At 34.3% G+C, this 19292-nt stretch overlaps 1 pseudogene; it reads left to right on the top strand.

The window, feature by feature from the left end:
* The first annotated feature begins 374 nt into the window (after positions 1-374).
* LOC118605188 lies at positions 375-493 on the top strand (annotated as a pseudogene).
* Positions 494-19292: the final 18799 nt, after the last annotated feature.

Raw genomic sequence — 19292 nt, 5'->3', positions numbered from 1 at the left:
CAGATAAAAAGTCAAATGCAAAATATAGACCTCTGGAAGAATACAATTTACACAGAAGATGATGTGTTACATAATTTAACAATTATCAGTGAAGTAGGTGATGACCTTAACTTTGTACATCTGCATCATATATTATCATTTGAGTGTGGGGGGATAGCAACACACAGATACCTTGGTGCTTTATATATTCATGGACTATTTCAGAGAGAATACATAAGAATGGTGATTTCTTCGTTAAAAAGGATGGGATTGGAGAGTGGGAGTGAGATTTCTTATCAAATACCTTTGTGTATGTTTAAAATTTTGAATCACATTCATGTATAAGCTACTCAAAAATATTAAAAGATAAAAGTAAGTGATAAAGTATATTTGTTAACTACAGCCATGCTACCCTGAACAAGCTTGATTCCGTCTGATCTTGGAAGCTAAGTAGGGTCAGGCCTGCTTAGTACTTGCATGGGAAACCACCTAGGAAGACCAGGTACTGTAGGTGTAACAAATAAAGACTAAGAGATTGTAAACTGACAAGGTCCTTGCAATCTGTGAGGTCAGCCAAAGGTTGCCTCACTTAAAAAAAAAAAAAAAAGTATATTTGTTAAATAAATCTTCAAGAATCTGTTACTTAAATGAGTATGAAAAGACACATTACACATGTTTATATTCTCATTCACTTAATATAAAAGCATCAAGTAATTATTACAGGATCTACCACTTATCAACCTTCTCCAAAAACCATCCACCCATAATGTTGAACTTCTTCAAATTTCAGGCTTATCACTTTCCATTGGGATGATACCAAAGCAGTCCTGACAGAGCTCAGGTGTATATCAGGAGCCCATTTTGATCAGTAGGTAGGCTCTGGGATGGATTCCTCTTACAAACTCCAGTTTCCACTAAATCTAGGGCTCATCCATGTATACACACATACTTTAAGTTAGACTGTACCCTTAGCCAAAAAAAAAAAAAAAAAAAAAAAAACTCCTGATAACTGAAAAGCTATCATTTTTTTTTATAATATATATACTTAATATTAGATATATAGAGACATCTAGTTATATAGCTACATATTATACATGTGCATATTCATATATATTCCTGTTTCTTTTGTTGGTCCTAAAGTCCTGCTTTGGAGGACAATAAAACTAAACAATAACTTCCAGCTGCAGATCCTACCAGAAAGGCTAATCAATTTCTTTCCAAGAATTGATTCCCAAGAACTGACAGGATATTAAAATCTGAAGTCATTCAACATGGCGATCTCATCATCGGAGTGTGCAGTTTCTTTCCACTCCAGGATTCTGCAACCAAGCTGTATCCCTCAGAGGGGACAGAAATCAGCATGGGTTGTGGCTATCATGGCTGCTGAGTGCCTAACTTGGCAACAGCAGAAACCAACACTAAGCCCCCTATATGCTGTGATTTCTGAGGGGAGAAGAAAATCAGCTAGTCATCAATTGATTACATTGTACTTATTTCATAATGATAGAGGCAAATAATTTTCTTCACTCAAATAGAAAAGCCTTCTGGATGTGGCTTCGCCTTCCTTGTCCATAATGCTTCTGCCAACACCACCATTCATGACATACTGTTTCTGATCAAGGAATTCATCTGCCAGCCCAGAAGCAACTGATTGTTGGAAATGTAAGATGTTCTACTTAGTTATAGCACCAGCTGGGTTTTTTTTCTGACAGGGCGCAGTATATTATAGACCAATAAGTGATCTGTTTTCCAATAGCTAGAATAAACAAATCCAGATATCAAGGAGTGAAAGAGTGGCTTCTTACACTGTAAAAACTAATAACTCACTTGTAGAATTTTCACTTCCTTGAAACTTTGAGCTCTGCTAATTTGGAGATCTTGATTCCCAAGAGAGGACTCCTGCCAACATGAGGCAAAATAATAGTTCCACTAAATTGAATGACAAGACTGCCACTTCGCCATTTAGGGTTTCATTCCTCATGCCACTCAACCAACAACTAAAGGAATAGTTTCTCTGCTGACTATGGTGATTGATCTCAATGACCAAAGAAAATTGCTTCCTTCATTGATGGCTACAAGAAGGGCCATGTCTGGAATCCGGGAAGTCTCTTTAGATTTTCTCATAAAATGTCCCTGTCCAATAGCAAAAATAAATACTAAAGTATAGCAACCAATAAGGCAGGTTTATTGATGACTAAGACTCTTCAGGAATCAAATTTTTAGTTATCACATCAGAGAGTAGACTCTGACAAACCAAAAGCAAAGAAAACATAGAATATCTAGTAGAAAAAGAAAGTTAAAATTATCAACCATGACCCCTATGACCAGTTACAGAAATAGGGACTGCTATAGTTATATATGTTTTCTTTTTTGACATGTGTGAGAGATATATGTGTATAAGTATATATGTATGTATATATGTGTATACACACACACACACACACACATAACTCATTATTTTATACAGATTTTGTGGGAGATTAACTTTACAGTTTAATGTTCAGATTAACAGAATATTCAGATGGACCAGGAACTAAATTTGAGGAGTAATTAACACAACACAAAGATGAACACAGTGACGGGGCTGTGGCTCTTCTCATTCTGGGGAAGAGATAAAAACATCTTCATTTGACTAAAAGACAGTTGCCTATTGTTAAATAGAAACACAGAATTGTTTTTAGTGCTGTGTAAAAGTTCATTTTATAGGAAGGGTTGATATAGATGACATGCATGTAGCTGAAAAGGTAGGCTATGCCAATTACTGAGTGTTAAATCTCTTAGCTTCACCCCACCCTTCTATACTAGCTTTGTCATACTGGCTTGCAGCTCTGCAAAGCACATTTCTACTTGGCTAAATATTAGAATCTGCCGATGGGGCAGCGGGAGAGCATAGGGGTACAGCAATGCTGGAGGAGGAAGAAAGAACTTGTTTCTCCTGTTTATAAACTGTGGACTCCCAGTGTAAGGTGCACATCTCCAAACCCAGCCTCTTCACCCCAACAGAAGTAGTTGACTCCTGCCTTTTAATCTATTTTGCAGTTTTTCACACTCTCAGAATCCAGCCTCATGCCAGTCAAGCAGTGCCCCCTTCCCAGATGTCAAGGTTACATCTCAACAGAAGGTCTCCCCCAAGCTTCAAAATTTTAATAGTGTCAATCTGTCCCATTTTCCCCTTAGCCTTAAGTGGCAGGTGCCTCTTACAGTTGCCACCTCTGTGATACCTCTGAGTGTTCTTTTTACCTTTTCAGTTACTCAATTTATTAGTATAGAATTAGGTATAAGCTACAGTGTTTTGATCAAATAACTGATGTAGTTTCTGTCTCCTAAATGAATCTTGACTGACATATTGAATAAACACATAATTAGAAAACAATGTTTAAGTGCAATGCCTGTCATAATGATCATTAAAACTTATTGAGTGATTGCCATGCGGCAGGCACTATCCTAAGCTCTAATTTTATAAAAATATATATATTTAATATAAATATATAATAACTTAATATCAAATATTATATATAAATAATATATTAATATTATATAATGTATATTTCATAACAATGTATATTTAATTAATATATTTAATATATTTAATAATACATAATATTTAATTAATAAAATATAAATTGCTAATATAACTCTTTATAACTCTAATTATATTAGGGTCTAATTTCAAAGGGCCTTAGTTAACATGTTCAGAAATTTATATTTACCTTATAGATAGTAAGGACTGCCCAAAATGTTTAGAAGAAAAGGGAAAAAGAATATTCCTGGTATTAGTTTGAAGTATATGAATTTTAGAAAGGGATACTGGAAATATTAAGACAACAAGTTGACAATTATAAGTGAGTAGAGCAATGATAGAGCTGACCAGGAAAGGAGGGAAGAGACTTAATGAGAGACATTTCATAAGTATCATCATGGGACTTGATGGCTGACACGATGCAATAAATAAGAAAGAAGAAAAATGGAGGAATGACTCTGACATTCTTGGCAAAGAGAACACTAGTACCAAAAGCCACTACAGGAAAAATTTTCAGAGAGGGGAGCAAAGAGCTACTGGGCTAATGGTCCTACAGAGTGGTAATCTGACTACCATCACAGTTGAACCACAAATCAGGTTGATCTAGCTGCAGACTTAGTTCTTTAACATTGAATTCCCAATCCGCTATCTGAGTAGCTGCAGTGTGCTTCCAGGTATAAAAGTTGACATATTGCTGCTGTATTTTATTAAATCATCACCTTTTTTATAAGGCATCCCATTATTTTAGGTACCTCTAAGAAAAATAAAGCTGTGTATTAAAACATGATATAATGATTTTTTAAAATCACATTGATTATATGATACAATACATCCTTCTTTCAGAGAATATAGTATTGTGAAAGCATTAGAATAAAGATGACTTTTGCAGGGACCACTACCTAAGAAACTACTTATTACATTATACAATCATACATACAATTTGAACCTCACAATTTAAATATATTTTGACTATATTTCTAAAGCGATTTAGTACTAAGAAATAAGAAAGAAATTGATAACTTCGTTGAGATGTAATGGCTCAAACAGATGCTCATGGATTGAACTGAAGATGCACTATTTTATATACATAAAATACATTTGTAAAGTCAATACATTTTTAATAAATTATCAAATTTAAGCAAAATGTAAATGAAAAACTGGCAAAATATCTCAGGACTCTATAAAATACTTCAATCATAAAAAGGAATGAGCCAAAACTTCATCATCATCATCATCATTATCATTATCATCCTCATTGTCATATAATCACACAAGAAGTTTGACTCTATGACTTTTTTAAAGGTCATTTGAACCCCCTGAGATTCAACTGTTTATAATTTGCCTTTAATAAACAAGGAGCTGCATGGTAATGAGTATACAGATTTTCATAATCTGCTGTCTGTACCTTGCAAAGCTTTGTGTCTGATTTGAAACACAAAATATACATTTAAAAAATAAGCATAATACAGGGCAGCCAGACTAAATGACTTGTATGTTGCAACAGAAAGAATAGATCACCACAAGTTTGGACAGTCTGAAAGAAATTTCTCAGCAGAGGTGGAACTTGATGTAAGTTGTGAAGAATCCTAAGACCAGCACAGAGAAAGCAAAAGTGTAGATGATTCAGACAGTTAAAATAGCAGAGAAGCAAAAATATATACACGATTTACCAAGAATAAGCAAAACGAAAACACATTGGTATTGCTTCAGAAAATTTCTTTTTTTTAAATCTCATTTAAAATTTGGAGCAATACATATATTAGCAGAGAAACTGAAGCTCAGATAGAATGAAGATCAGCCCAAACCACACCTACTAAGTGAAGAAGGATGCTTTAAGTCCAGCGCTGCTGACTACAAGGTTCATCATATTAAATAAGACCAATTTTGTTGAGGAGAACTTTCAAAGAGGAGACTCACATGAAACGGACTTGGAAAAGTAAGGTTTAAGTCAGATTATGGAAGAATCTGAAGGATCTAAAGTTCATATTACAGTGATAAGGAAACAGTTGGCAACCTTGGAGCCGGAGAGTAGCACATCCATTGAAGGGAGATGAATCAGGCTGCCGCTGGAGAGAGTAAAGCCCTTTTTTTGAAAATGCTAAAATCTAAATTCAGCCTTTATGAAAGGGAAATTAGTTTTTATAATAATTCTTTAAGAGAAACACCTGTTTGGTAAGCTTATGCCAATACATAATTACTTAACACAACCAAGAGACCATCTAAGATTTTATTGTCTGTCTTGGAAAGCTGGCAGCATAAGTTAGCTATTTCACTTGAAGTTAACTATTTGGTGTGTTTTTACAGGTTCCATGAGTATGTATATTACTCCCTCGAGCCTTATCCTAAAAAGATCCTTTCAGATTCTGTCAGGTTATTATGAGGATAGTTCATGTTGAAATGACTCTGTCCTCTGATGCCAGGCCCTCCCCTGTTCCCTGACCCATCCTATTCCAATATCCGGAATTCCAATATCTGGGGCCACTTGACTTATTACTACAACCAAACCTCTCTATAAAGGGAAAATTTTAAAGAAGAAACAGCTCAACAACTTAGGGACTCAGCAAACCATTTATCTTGCCACTGGTTTTCCTCTCATCTTCCACTCCATTTGTAGCCGCTGCCCCTTTACAGTCCTTGCTCAGATATAACTCTGATTCTGATCATCTGCTCAACATCCTATACTTTTTTAATTTGGAGGGGCAACATCAATTAATAAAATTAAGTAGGTTTCAAGTGCACTATTCAATAATACATCATCTGTATATTGCATCGTATGTTCGCCACCCAAAGTCAAATCTCCTTCTGTCACCATATATTTGACTCCCTTTACTTTTATCTACTTCCCCCCTCACCATTTTCCTGTGGCACACACTAAACTATTGTCTATGTGTATGAGTTTTTGTTTGTTTGTCTTGTTCATGTGTTGTTTTCAGTTTTATATCCCTGAAATTTTATGGTCCTCACCCCTTTCCATCTGACTTATTTCACTTAGCATGAATATCTTAAGATCCATCTATGTTGTTGAAAATGGCAGTATTTCATCTCTTCTTATGGCTGAGTAATATTCCATTGTGTGTGTGTGTGTATGTATATGGCACATCTTCTTTATTCAATCATCTATCAAAAGACACTGGTTATTTCCATGTCTCAGCCACCATAAATAATGCTGCAATAAACATCAGGGTGCATATATCTTTACGGACAAATATTTTCCAAATTTTGGTGGTAGCTACCTAAAAGAGGGATTGCTGGGTTATATGGTAATTCTATTCTTAATTTTGTGAGGAACCTCCATATTGTTTTCCATACTGACTATACCAATTTACATTCCCACCAGTGGTGTATGAACGTTCCTTTTTTTCCCACAACCTCAATCTTAGTACTTTTAAGTGTAGATCCCCAAGTCCCACGCTCTAGCCTAGCCCCTAGCAAGGATGAGCATTTTGTCCCTGTACTTTCCCCCAGGAGTCATAGCTCCACTTTGTGCTGTCAGGTCTTCTTAGTGCTAGGACCTTGGTGCTCTTGGGTAAAAAGTAGGGATATTCTATTGTGGATCTCTATTGAAATGTTACTCTGAATTTATTCATAGTGATTTGTATTAGTGAGCTTTCTCTATATATTTATATATAGCAAACAGGCCCAAACTTTCAGGCTTAAAATGCCAAATATTTACTTCTCATTTGTGTGTCTAGGAGTTGGCAGCAGCGGGTCTGCCCCAGGTTGTGAGCTGGGTACCGACGTGCTATGTGTCCTTTCATTTTAAGACCTAAGCTAAAGAGTAACTCCCATCAATGGTGTGAAGATGTCATGTCAGAAGTGTGAGAAAGGGAAGCAGAAACACACATAAATGTCATGCTTAGAAATGTATTATTAGTTCTACAACTTCCATTTGTCAAGGTTGGTCATAAGACTGAGCCAAAAGCCAGTGGGAATGAGGAGATATACTCTGTGCATGGGGAACCCTACCAAGGGCAAAGAAGGAAGGAGAATTGTGAACAAGCAGCACAATCTACCACAACATGTATAAGATAGCTGAGTTTTCTAAAATAGGATTTGTTTACATAACTTTAGAATAAGTTGAACTTCTTAATACACTGCTTTGCACATGGTCAATTTGCTTTTTCAAATAATTTGCAAAGCTTAATTGGAAGGCATACCATTCTATTTGACATGATGGATTTTCCCACCTGAATTTGTGGAAGATGAGTACAAGTCTGAAATTGTATGTAGTATTAAAGGAACAGTAATGTGACTGGTTAGCTGTGTGTGTGTGTGTGTGTGTGTGTGTGTGTGTGTGTGTATGCATGCACACGCACGCTTTAATTTTGTCAGAGTTCTGCCTCAGTCTGCTTCATTGCCTGCTATTCAACCACATGCCTCAGTGTTTCTCAATTCGATATGCATTTCTTTAGTAGAAAAGGGTAAATATAGAAAGGTAAATATTTCCGGGATATTTTCTGTTTTATTTTTTGAGTAGTAACATGATACTTTTCTCTCATTCATCTATTTTTAACTGAAGCTCTTTGTTAAAAATAGTTTAATTCTAGGAAATCAACCTATGTCTTTAGCAATTTGACCAAGATGAAGCACAAAACAAATAGTCCCTTTCTGTTTCTTGAACTTAATTCTTCTTTTTGTATAGTGGGGGAGTTAGGAAGAAATTGTTACTTAATTAACAATTTCATATAAATTCATAGAAGTAGAACCCAAAAGAACTTTAAGAGCTCACCACATGACATGAAACTCCCCTCCCCACTGCTAATTATCATTATCTCTTTTTATGTGTTAATGCGGACATTCTCCAATCTGACAGCATTTAATTTTATCTTATTAAATAAAATAAAACAGAGGAAAAACATAAAAGAAAATGCTTATTTTTTTTAAAGGACTCATTTATGTGGCTCGCAGGACTTGTATTTTTATGTGATCTAGCTATTGGACAAGGATGTTTCTTAAAAGTGGAGGACAAAGACTTAAGCATATTTGTACAAATTCAAGTATTTTTATAATTGCCATCAGGGTACTTCAGCTAGAAAGAGTTAGTTCAGAAAAAAATATTGGCAGAACAAGGAAAACATATTCATCTATCAAAAAGATAAATAAACTTAGGATCTCAGGATATAACCCAAAACCTTTGAAACTGAAGTAAAACCAAGGAAAACTTTCATAAAGGGTGAAAATTAAACGAGAAATTGACTTTGTGGAATAGTTACCATCAAGCTTCCTATAATAAATGGTGTAACTTAGCATATACTTCTTCCGATATTCAAGAGCTAATGTTTTCAGTCTTTTATTAAAGGAGAAAGAGGCCTCTTACTTAAAATTAATTCAATTACAGAAAATATAAATGATATATTTAAGAAAATAGACACACACACACACACACACACACACACACACACACACACACACACTGGAAAGCTATCTAAGTCTCAGATTTTGCCAAATTCACAGGGAACAATTTTCTTAAATGATAATAATTATAATGAAAGTTATTTTCAGAACAAAATGAAGGTAAGTTCTCCTTACTTGGAATGGGAAGGTTATATGCTAGATTCTATAAATTAAAACAAGAACACAAATAAGTAACTGATAATCGTTCACCATGTATTAGTTGTCCTTTTATTTGCTGAATCCCATCTGACTTTACATTCAAAATTTTAAAAGAAAAATGGAACATAGACACATTTCCCTTTTATTTCCATCAAATCAGTGACTTTGGTAAAATGGCTACAAAAATCTATCAATATGGCAATTAAGAGCTGCATAATTAAGAAAGATTGATAATTATTTAAGTATTTAAAATGTCACACAGAATAATGATAAGCCTCCGATTTGTTGATCACTTATAATGAAGCACAAGGGTAGACATTTTTTCAGATCCTTACAATAACAATCTAGCAGGTAAATGTTATTATACTCATTTTATAGACAGGAAAGCTAAAATAAAGCTAAGGGGCTTCCTCAAATCTTTTAACTAATTAGTATCTGACTTAAATCCTGTATTCTTGCTATTACACAATAAAATCTGTAAAGAGGTGAATTACTCATTTCCTATTTTAATGGAAAATGGTTATGGCAATTGACAGGTATTTTTGAAATCTGGCACCTCTCTGGTTAAAGTATTCATAAATTCCCTTTTCATGTTAGTGTCATCTTTTAGGTTTCCTGCCATAGGTCTAGAATTTAACCTTGAATAACAACAACAAAATTCTGTAAATTAAAATAACAGATAAAATAAAGTGACAACTGCAGTTTTGTCCCCCTAGCTGTGAGATAATGCTATATGTCAGTGTCAACCATTAATCTTATTAATTAAAAATAAGAAGCATCTACCATATTTCACTTCATATCATATCAAGTGTTCACGATGCCCTTTACATTACCTAGTCTATAAATAAAATGTGAAGATGTTTTATTGACTTATTTCCATAGCAATGAATCTTCCTTTAGTTGTCAAGGCAATGTGCAGTAGCCTAGTAAATTGGACAAGCACGAGAGTCATTTGTCAAGTAATAGGTTCAAGAAAAGTCAGAATAATCCACTAAGAAATCATCTAGCTATAGATAGAACCATGAACCTCAGAATGTAAACATTTTGGTTTTAATGACCTGCAAGCATCATTTATTTTTGTGAACAAATGCAAAACCAAAAGACAATGTGTACACCCAGGTAGGCAAGTTCTGTTTACATTAATGGTGATTTTTTTTCCCCCAGAGTAACAAAACTTTTATTATAGAAGAGCAGTCAGAATTTTCCCAGTTATGAGGTTTAGTTGGCATGGTTGAAAGGTCCACCAACAAATTTGTTATCTGTGTAAGAGGATTTACTTTGAAATCAAGAGAATCCTCTACTAAAAAAGTAAGTTAAGAAAAATTACATTTTAGATAAATTGTGGCAGGAAAAAATGTTGAAAAAAACAAAATGTATTGTCCCTCTTTCCTGACAGAAGTAAAAATTAAATAAGACACAATTGATTTATTTATGTTTTAATTCCTTGTCCATCAATGCTTATTAACTGCCAAGGTAGTTGGGACTTGCTACCCACCCCCCCTCAAAAAAGAAACAAACAAACAAACAAACAAACAAACAAAAACACCACACATCTCCTGCCTCGAGTTCTTCTGGTATTTTCATCTTGACATTAAAAGATGAATTGAAACTGCCAAATCAGAAAAAGAAAGAACATCAATTTTTTTCAGAAACAATGTGTATAACAACTTAGTTCTGGCCAAATATGAGAGAATAGATGAGTCACATCTTTAAGCAAGTGTTATGGGAAGATGCCTGTAGTTCATGTGAGCAGAGGAACAGCACATCAGTGACAGGCTATGAAAACAGGCAGGCGCCAAAAACTATATAGGTAAAGCTAAAACATAAAATTACTTCCCAACCAAACAAAAAAAAAGATAAACGTCAGTGACAATACCTTAAACAATTACAACTAGAACTCTTCTTCAGCTTATGATACGCCTTATGTCATAAAGCTGTTTTTGAAACATTTTCTTTAATAATGTGTAATCATTTAAATAATTTTTTTACTGGTCAATATCCTTTAGTTGTCTACTTATGCCAATGGTTTGACATTGAAAAGATTAAATAGTCTTAATTTACAGTTAAAAATGGAACAAATTTTCAAGTATATTCAATAAAAATATAATATACAACTGTTGCTTTAGTTTTCCCAGTATTCTGCATTTCTTTCACTGGTAACAGCAACCATTCTGCCTTCATTTATTTTGGAGGACTACTACATACCAGATAATTCTAGTGGGCTGCCACAGTTCCCTACACCCGTTCCCTACTCCCATAAGAATTGGAGACATGGCCCAAGCCGGACCAATTAGAATTGCTTGGAGTTTTACACTTAGTCACTCAAAGCAAAGAGCTCGCTCATGCCTCTGTGGACACTAGCTGAAGTAATGATAACCACCACCGTCACCCTCTTGTCTCCTACTGGAGAGAGCCACCTGCAGTAGAAAAGACAGAGCCAATACTTAACAAGAAACAGAGCTGAGATGTGAGAGAGATGGGGAGAGGAGACCCAGTAACTCCCAGCTGGAGTCCCACTTCAGGCTAGATTTAAATCTATCTTCTCAGATAAAAAAGAAAATAAATTCAATTATTTTTATTGTTGACACTATTTCAAGTTGGATTTCTTCAATTTTCAGAGCCCCATTAAAAAAGTAATAAAAACTCCTTTCTGAAATTTAATGGTAAAGATATATAAAAATCGTACTTACATGGCAGCATGTATTTCCCTTAGATGTAATTTGTTTGATCAATTTAATTTTATTTTGCACAGAATAATTTGCCTTGCTACATCTTAAATCTTTAAATAAGGTCAAGAAACACTCTTGGCAAATGTTCTTAAGTACATCAATGTTCTGTCTCCTTTGATTAAGCACTTAAGGATATTTGAAATAACTTGGCAAGGTGATAGGCTGTTGTTATTTTTACCCACAGATTAGCTCTAAGTACAGAAGTTAAAGTGACTTTTCCTTGTCAAAATAATTTTGGGCATCATAGAAGACAGTGACTTCAAGGGGTAGGAAGTTTTCAACTAAAGATTCAAGGTCTTCAAAGATGGAGGGAAAGAGATGGAATAGGGAGAGAGGAAAGGAGACAGAAAAATGTGAGAGAATGGGAGGAAAGAAGAGGAGAGAAAAAAAGAAAAGAAGGAAAAAGAGGTGAAGTTTTATACAATGATTGTATTCAGTTTCTCCTCTGATATTCCCTGTCTCAAACAAAGAAAAACAGAGTGACATTTTGGAGTCCTCCTCCACCTCTTCAGTGCACTCACATAATCATGTACCAAGTCTTGTAGCTCTAACTCAAAAATATCTTTCTTGTTCAATCGCTCCCCTCCTTCACTGGCACTGCCCTAATTCAGGTCAATATCATCTCTTTCGTGGACTACGGAAAACTTCCTGGCCGGTCCCATTGACTCCGTTTTAATTTCTAGCAACATCGCCAATCCATCCTCCACTCTTAAACCAAGATGAGAATAGAAGATGCAAACCTTATCATGTACGTTTTATATCCTGCAATAGTATATATCTGGTATTCCTCCTCAAGGGGTCAGCTTGGTGTGACCTATTTTGAGAAATCTCTCTGCAGTCTAATGGTCTAGGTGCTTTTCTGATTTGTTAGTCTTCTAAATAACTTACCACAATTTATTATACTTGTGTGTTTACTTGTTCCTCAGTATACTATAAACTGCAAAATATTGGAAAAGTTGCTAATTTGGTTTACCATTTTATTTCCAGTAGTTAGCTCAATTTCTAGTACATCATATGTGTGTGTATATATCTAGAATATGTATTTGTTGAGCGTGTGTGTGTGTGTGTATTTTTTTATTTATATTTGTTAGATGACTGAATGAATTTTTCAGTGTTCCTTTCGTCATCCACCAAAGGAAAATTAACATAAAGCTGAAACAAAAAGTTTTATTTATGTTGCGCATTCTTGGTTATATGATGTTCTTACATACTAAATCAAAAAGCCATGTCATCTTTTATGTGTCACTCAAGAAGAGTGTATTGATTTACTAGAATGGTCAATATTTGATATTAATCATTTTCATGACTCAATCAACTAGAGAAAAAGATAATATCTTTGAAGAAAGAAAAATAAAAATATATTGCAGAGCAGAATTCGACAACCTCTCTTTCATACCCAAATCTAGAAATTTAGAGAACTGTTAATGGTATAAATATGCATAGACAGCTGTAAACTCTTCAGAAGAAAATTTTATGCTACCTTAGAAAACCTTTCACAATTAAAAGTGCCTCTGAGTAAGCATGGTTTAAAGCTTATGATTTTCTAATTTTCTTTTCTTTAGCGATCATTTTACAATTAAGATAGATTGGATTTAGAGTTCTAGTGGTACAGGGGAAAGATTGGCTGTTCTATTGTCACCTAATCTACATTTCCCTGGAAATTTGATCGGTTAGGTTTCCTCATCCATTTCTTTTTAGTAGCATTTAGTCAAGGGCTTATTAAACCCAAATCTGTTTTTAACTGTCCACTGTGTCCAGTTATAAGCTTCATTACAAATATCTGTCTGTACTTCTATAACAATTTTTGAAGTGCGGTAAAAGGAACATAACACAGACCATGGATTAATCACTCAGCAGGATGTACTGACACTCAGCCCTGCCTTTAAGACTGTTCTTCCTAGAACCACTGGGATGACATCATTTTTCTGCTGAACAGTATTCAATGGTGCCCTCTTTCCTCTCAGAGGAAACCTAAATTACTTGTAAATTTAAAAAGAGAAAAAATGATGGAAGTATAAAGAGGGATATAACATTATTAGTGTGTGAAAAGAGGGTCGCAAGGGGAAAATACCCAGAAATCCAGAAATTCTAAAAGCCACAGATATTTTAGATATATTTGTAACAATAAAACATCAAAAAGAAATAATGTGAAATAGTTTGGAAAAAGCAGAACCATTCAACAATCTTCTCCAGAAAGAATAGTTTTCAAGTTGAAGGGCAGGGCAAACAGTATAAAAACAAATCGAAATCTAAGCAAGGGAGAATAATGTCAGCAAATACATGACTATATTAAATAAATTTAAGTTTCCATCTCTGAAAACACTCTATCTCAATTTATAGCAGTAGTTTACAAGTTTTATTTCAAAGGAATGCTCAGTAATACAGAGATATTATCAAGGAGAGGAAAATTTTCAGAAAATTAAAAAAAAAATGTACACATTGTCAGGTAATGGCAAAGCAAAATGACAGAAATAGCACACAAGTAATTTTGGTGCTAATGCCCTAATGCAGAAAAAGAGAACAAAGGTAAATTGGCTGATCAGGTTTCTGGGTTTTAACATTTAATGGAAATCATCAATGTTTCCAAGCAGGTAAAAAGCTTATATAGTCTTAGCGTTAGAAGTTTTATAATTCTATGTCAAAAACTAAGGGTTCTTTGACTCTTTTTGAGGGCTAAGACTGATGTTAAGTATTGTATTAGATTCTCTGCAATTGTTTCTAAAAGAAACATTTGTAACTATAAATGTATATAGATAAGGCAATCAAGTTTATAAAGGGTTTAAAACCAATGACAAAAGAAAAAAATGAAAAGGAAATTATCTTTTAAAAAGACTAAGGAGAAATCAATCTATTTATCCTTCAAAAATTCCATGTATAGACTATGACATTTCTCTTACATGGCAAAAGAGTAAAGAAGAGTTTTAGAAAAGGAGAAAGGGAGAGAGCGAGAGATTGAGAGAGACAAAGAGAGACAGACAGACAGACGGAGACAGAGACAGAGACAGAAAGACAGGGACAGAGACAGAGAGAGACAGACAGAGACAAAGAGAGACAGAGACAGAGAGAGATAGAGACAGAGAGAGACAGAGACAGAGAGAGACGGAGACAGAGAGAGACAGAGAGACATAAAGACAGATGGAGAGACAGACAGAGAGGAAGGGAGGGAGAGAGGGAGGCAAGAAGAGGAGGAGAGAGAGAGATGGAGAGGCTGCTTCCTTTCAAGAAAAAGTCTCACACCCACCCCTCAGAAAGTGCCCCATATCCCGTCCGTTAGCAAAAGTGGTACAATGCCTTGTAATTTCAACAAATTAACATTCTCTCTTCTTTGGGGAAAAACTTCAAGAGGACTTGAGGAGAAAACTGAGAGCTTCCACTAAGATGTCGCTTTAATGAGTTACATGTTTCACGTACTATTTTTCCAAGCACATTTTAGTTCTGTCTTGGCTACAAGGAATGCATTAAACTGTGATTGGCTTTGCGTTTTTGTATTCCTTTCACAGTCCACATTCTTTTACGTTTGATTTATTTAATTGGTGAGGTTAGAAATTTAAAAAGAACTGAACCAGGAATTTCATAGTTTCATGGTTCCCCACTAATGGTAATTATAGACAAGCCAGAAGTAAAAACAAAAACAAAAACAAAAACAAACCCTGCCAGAATTGCTAAGAAATGATTTCAGATATGAGTCCAAAAAGCACATCAAGGTTTTCTCAGACAGCAAATGAGATTCTGCCACGGGTACATGTCCGAGGTAGAAATATCACAGGCTGGGCAGCAAATGCAATGCACCGGATTATGTAATCATTCCTAAAGACATTATCTTCTACAAAAGAATATGCTCTTTATATGTAAAACTTAAGTTCTCTCATGAATAAAGCCTTTCCAACTAGCTACTTGGAAAAAAATGAGTTGGAAACAAAGAGATTCAGGCATTTCATTCCAATTTTAGTGAATGTTAGAAAATCACCTCTTTTTTTTCTATTTTAACTACCTGGACCACGTGATTAAGCACACACAAACATAAGGCCCTCCAACTGCTTTCTAGTGAGATCAAACTAATTTATTTCAATGTGTATTGTACCTATAGGATCGCACAGTAATTCATCATGCTCGACACCAATTTGATGACCTCCTAAATACTACATTCTCTAATTACTTCTACTAAATAACTTTGGGAGACACAAATTCTAAGGTCAGCAATAGTTCTTCAATAAGCTGTTTGCGTATGTGAACCACAACTACAGCATTTAAAGATTACACTCGTGTGGAAGGACACTTCATCTCTTCAGAAGGAGCATTACACTGAGAAACCAGATCTATTGCAGGAAGCAAGACAGAAATAACTCTCTTTTGAATATCACCAACACACACACAAAAAAGCAAAATATGCATATTTCAGAGTTTAACATTGAAGACATCCAAATTAATTTTAAAAGACTATATTATTTTTCCATTCAATTATAGTATGTATGTCCATGGACTAGTTTCAAGACTGAATTGTAATCTAACTCCATCTAACCTGAAAACATTTTTTCCCCCTATTCTTCTTCATGAGCTTACTAATTTGTTCTTGTAATGGCTCATAAGGACCATGAGAGGTACTTTTCCTGTTGCCATGGAACTGATAAATAGAACTCACAGTTAGGGATGAGAGTACCCAAACCCTTTAGCTTTTAGAAAGAAACTTAGCTATAAACTGCACACTCTACACACACACACACACACACACACACACACACACACACACACACACACACTTCTAAATCCAGCTAAACAGGAGATTGGGGAAAGGAAAAAAGGAATTGTCAGAGCCATGAGTCCTTCAAGCCAATGGAAAGGGTGTAACCAAGAGAATCACTTACAGAGACTGAGAACCTCATCAAGAAGGTGACATTGACATCTCATTCTTCTGTGTGATTTTTACAAAAGCAGTGGATTTGCTTGTCTGTTCCCTATGGCTTATACCAGTTTCTGGATTTGAGCTGACCTGTTAGTAGCTCATTCAAAAGGGAAAATTGCTGGGCATGGAACCAGGGAGCAAAAGCCCAGGCAGGTCAGCATTGGGTGTTGTACACACAAAGGTGAAATGGTTATTGAGGCAGAGAGGTTTAAAAGATCATTCAACAATGCACTTGGGAATATCCCTTATCTACAGCCACTACCTTCACCACAGTCAATACCTCACTGAAGAACTCCCTTATGTGCCCTGGAGAGTGTCAGCATTTGAATGTCTGTCCTCAGTGATACCAAGAGAAAAAGTAGCAGCCAAGAGACATTTTGTGTAACTCTGCTGGACACAGTCAGTAGTCAATAAACATTAACTATTATTATTTTATCCTTGGGATTCTTTACGGTTCTTGTGATTGACTCAGAAACTATTTGGCTAAAAGGCAACATTAAATATAATTAATGGATAGTTAAATAACTAAAAATTTAAAATATCAGGTGTATTTTGTAAGATACATAAGTATGTTACAACTCCCAAAATATGAGATTTACTATTTCTGCTTGAGATTATGAAGAATATATGTTGTCACAAGATATAGATCACTGCCTTTAACATATTAATGTAATTAAATTAAATGTAAGTTCAATCAGAGCACTTAAAATTACTGTCTTTGAGTATTACTCACTGCCAACACATATGGATTCTTCAGGGAAAACTATCTTGTTTTTCTCCTAAACCTAATTAGATATGTGCACCAGAACTTTAGACAAATCAAATTAGTATGGGGTATAGCTAATTTCACTAATATGAAAGCTAAAATTTAAGAGAAAAAGTTGTAATTCATTGAAAACTTTTAAAGAGGTAATTGATTTAGGAAATAAATTGTTTTAGGTCATAAGGTAATGATCTTATATAGTTTTACAAATGAAAAGGAATAAAAATGCACTTTAAATCACCTAACTTATTTCTCCAATTGCTTCAACACTTATGTACCTAAGGAGTATAATTTAAATTGTCTTAAATAACTAAGATAAAATAAAGTATTTGAAAACTAAAAAAGTAGGCAAATTTGATGTCGCATGTTTTAATAATCTCATTCATTTAAATATATTATAAATAAACAGTCTCATGTAATAATTATCTCAGGAATATATAATACATTTAATCATCTTTTAATTAAAGTCTAGTCCCACATTGCTTTTTTAGTCCTTTGAGTATTATGCTGCTAATTGCTAGCTCAAAAAGTTATCAATCAATTAGTCTTCATCTCACTGTAACACAACATCGAGAGTTGGATCCATCGTCAATGACCTGAACTAAGTATGAAAGAATGGTGTCTCTGCTCTAGAATGTGAAGTATGAGGCACTGCAGCATCCTGTATTGTAGAAGGCTAAAGTTCATTTGCCACAAAATTATTATAGGCATCATAAACATTTTATATAATGTTTTAATTTCAAGTTTTATAAAAAAGAAACTCTATAGATTTCGAAGAAGTCCCACCCTTTAGGTCCTGATAATCTGCCTTATCACTGCCTGTAGATGTTGGGTGACAGGACCTTCCCTGTCACCATATTCATATTCCCATTATGCAAATGCTGTAACACCATAAAAACGGTAGATGTAGAATAAAAACAGCTTATATAAACTAATCTCAAATAATCAAAAATAAAAGCATGAGAGCTCAATGAAAATATATTAGTAGGTCTATCTTTTTCTCTCACAAAGTCCTGTGTAGACGCTGAAATTCAGCTGATTAACATGAACTTTGATATCTTCCATACTCATGTGATCCGAGGAAAAAGCTAAATATTCAATGAGAAAGACTAACTATAGTACTCTCTCTTCCTTCTTAAAAACAAAAATAATATAATCTCTTCTTTTTCAATTTCTTCATAGGTAATTTTTGCTATTGAAATAAATTCTATGTAAGTAAATAATTTGTATGCATTTTGGGTTGGGGTAAAGGTTGAATGAAGGAATTCGAAATAGAACTAGATGTGTGAAAAATTAAGACAATTGTCTGTATGATTAATCTATAATACTTAAACTCATTTTTCCATTTAACTTGGTATCACAAAAGGATGTATTTCATGACAAATAAAAGCATCACTCAAGACTTAACATTGGCACTCTTAATTCTTATTGCTTCACTCTTAGAAAAATCTTACAGAGCATCAAGAACCTAATTAGACACAAAAATATGAAAAAAACTTTGTGTTTTCATTTTTCTAGTTTAGAATTCTAGATTAAAGTTTTTTGTAAGTTAATTTTTATAAAGGGTAAAGGGGATCAAATATGTGATGACAGAAAGAAATTTAACATTGAGAGGCGAACATATAATGCAATATACATATGTATTATTGAATTATACAACTGATATCTGTGTAATTTTATTAAACAATGTCACTAATAAATTTAATAAAAATATTCTTGTATACTAAAATTATGTAATTTTATATTGACTTAAAATTATTTCATTCACGAAGTAATCGTGGTAAAGTTTCAATCCATACAAGGTAGCATAGGATCATTTTTCTTTGCTCTGGTCTGTTAACTATAAAC

This window comes from Rousettus aegyptiacus, unplaced genomic scaffold (genome assembly GCF_014176215.1).
Source record: "Rousettus aegyptiacus isolate mRouAeg1 unplaced genomic scaffold, mRouAeg1.p scaffold_m13_p_1, whole genome shotgun sequence".
Taxonomy (NCBI): domain Eukaryota; kingdom Metazoa; phylum Chordata; class Mammalia; order Chiroptera; family Pteropodidae; genus Rousettus; species Rousettus aegyptiacus.
This window is presented reverse-complemented; position numbering and strand designations above follow the sequence as displayed.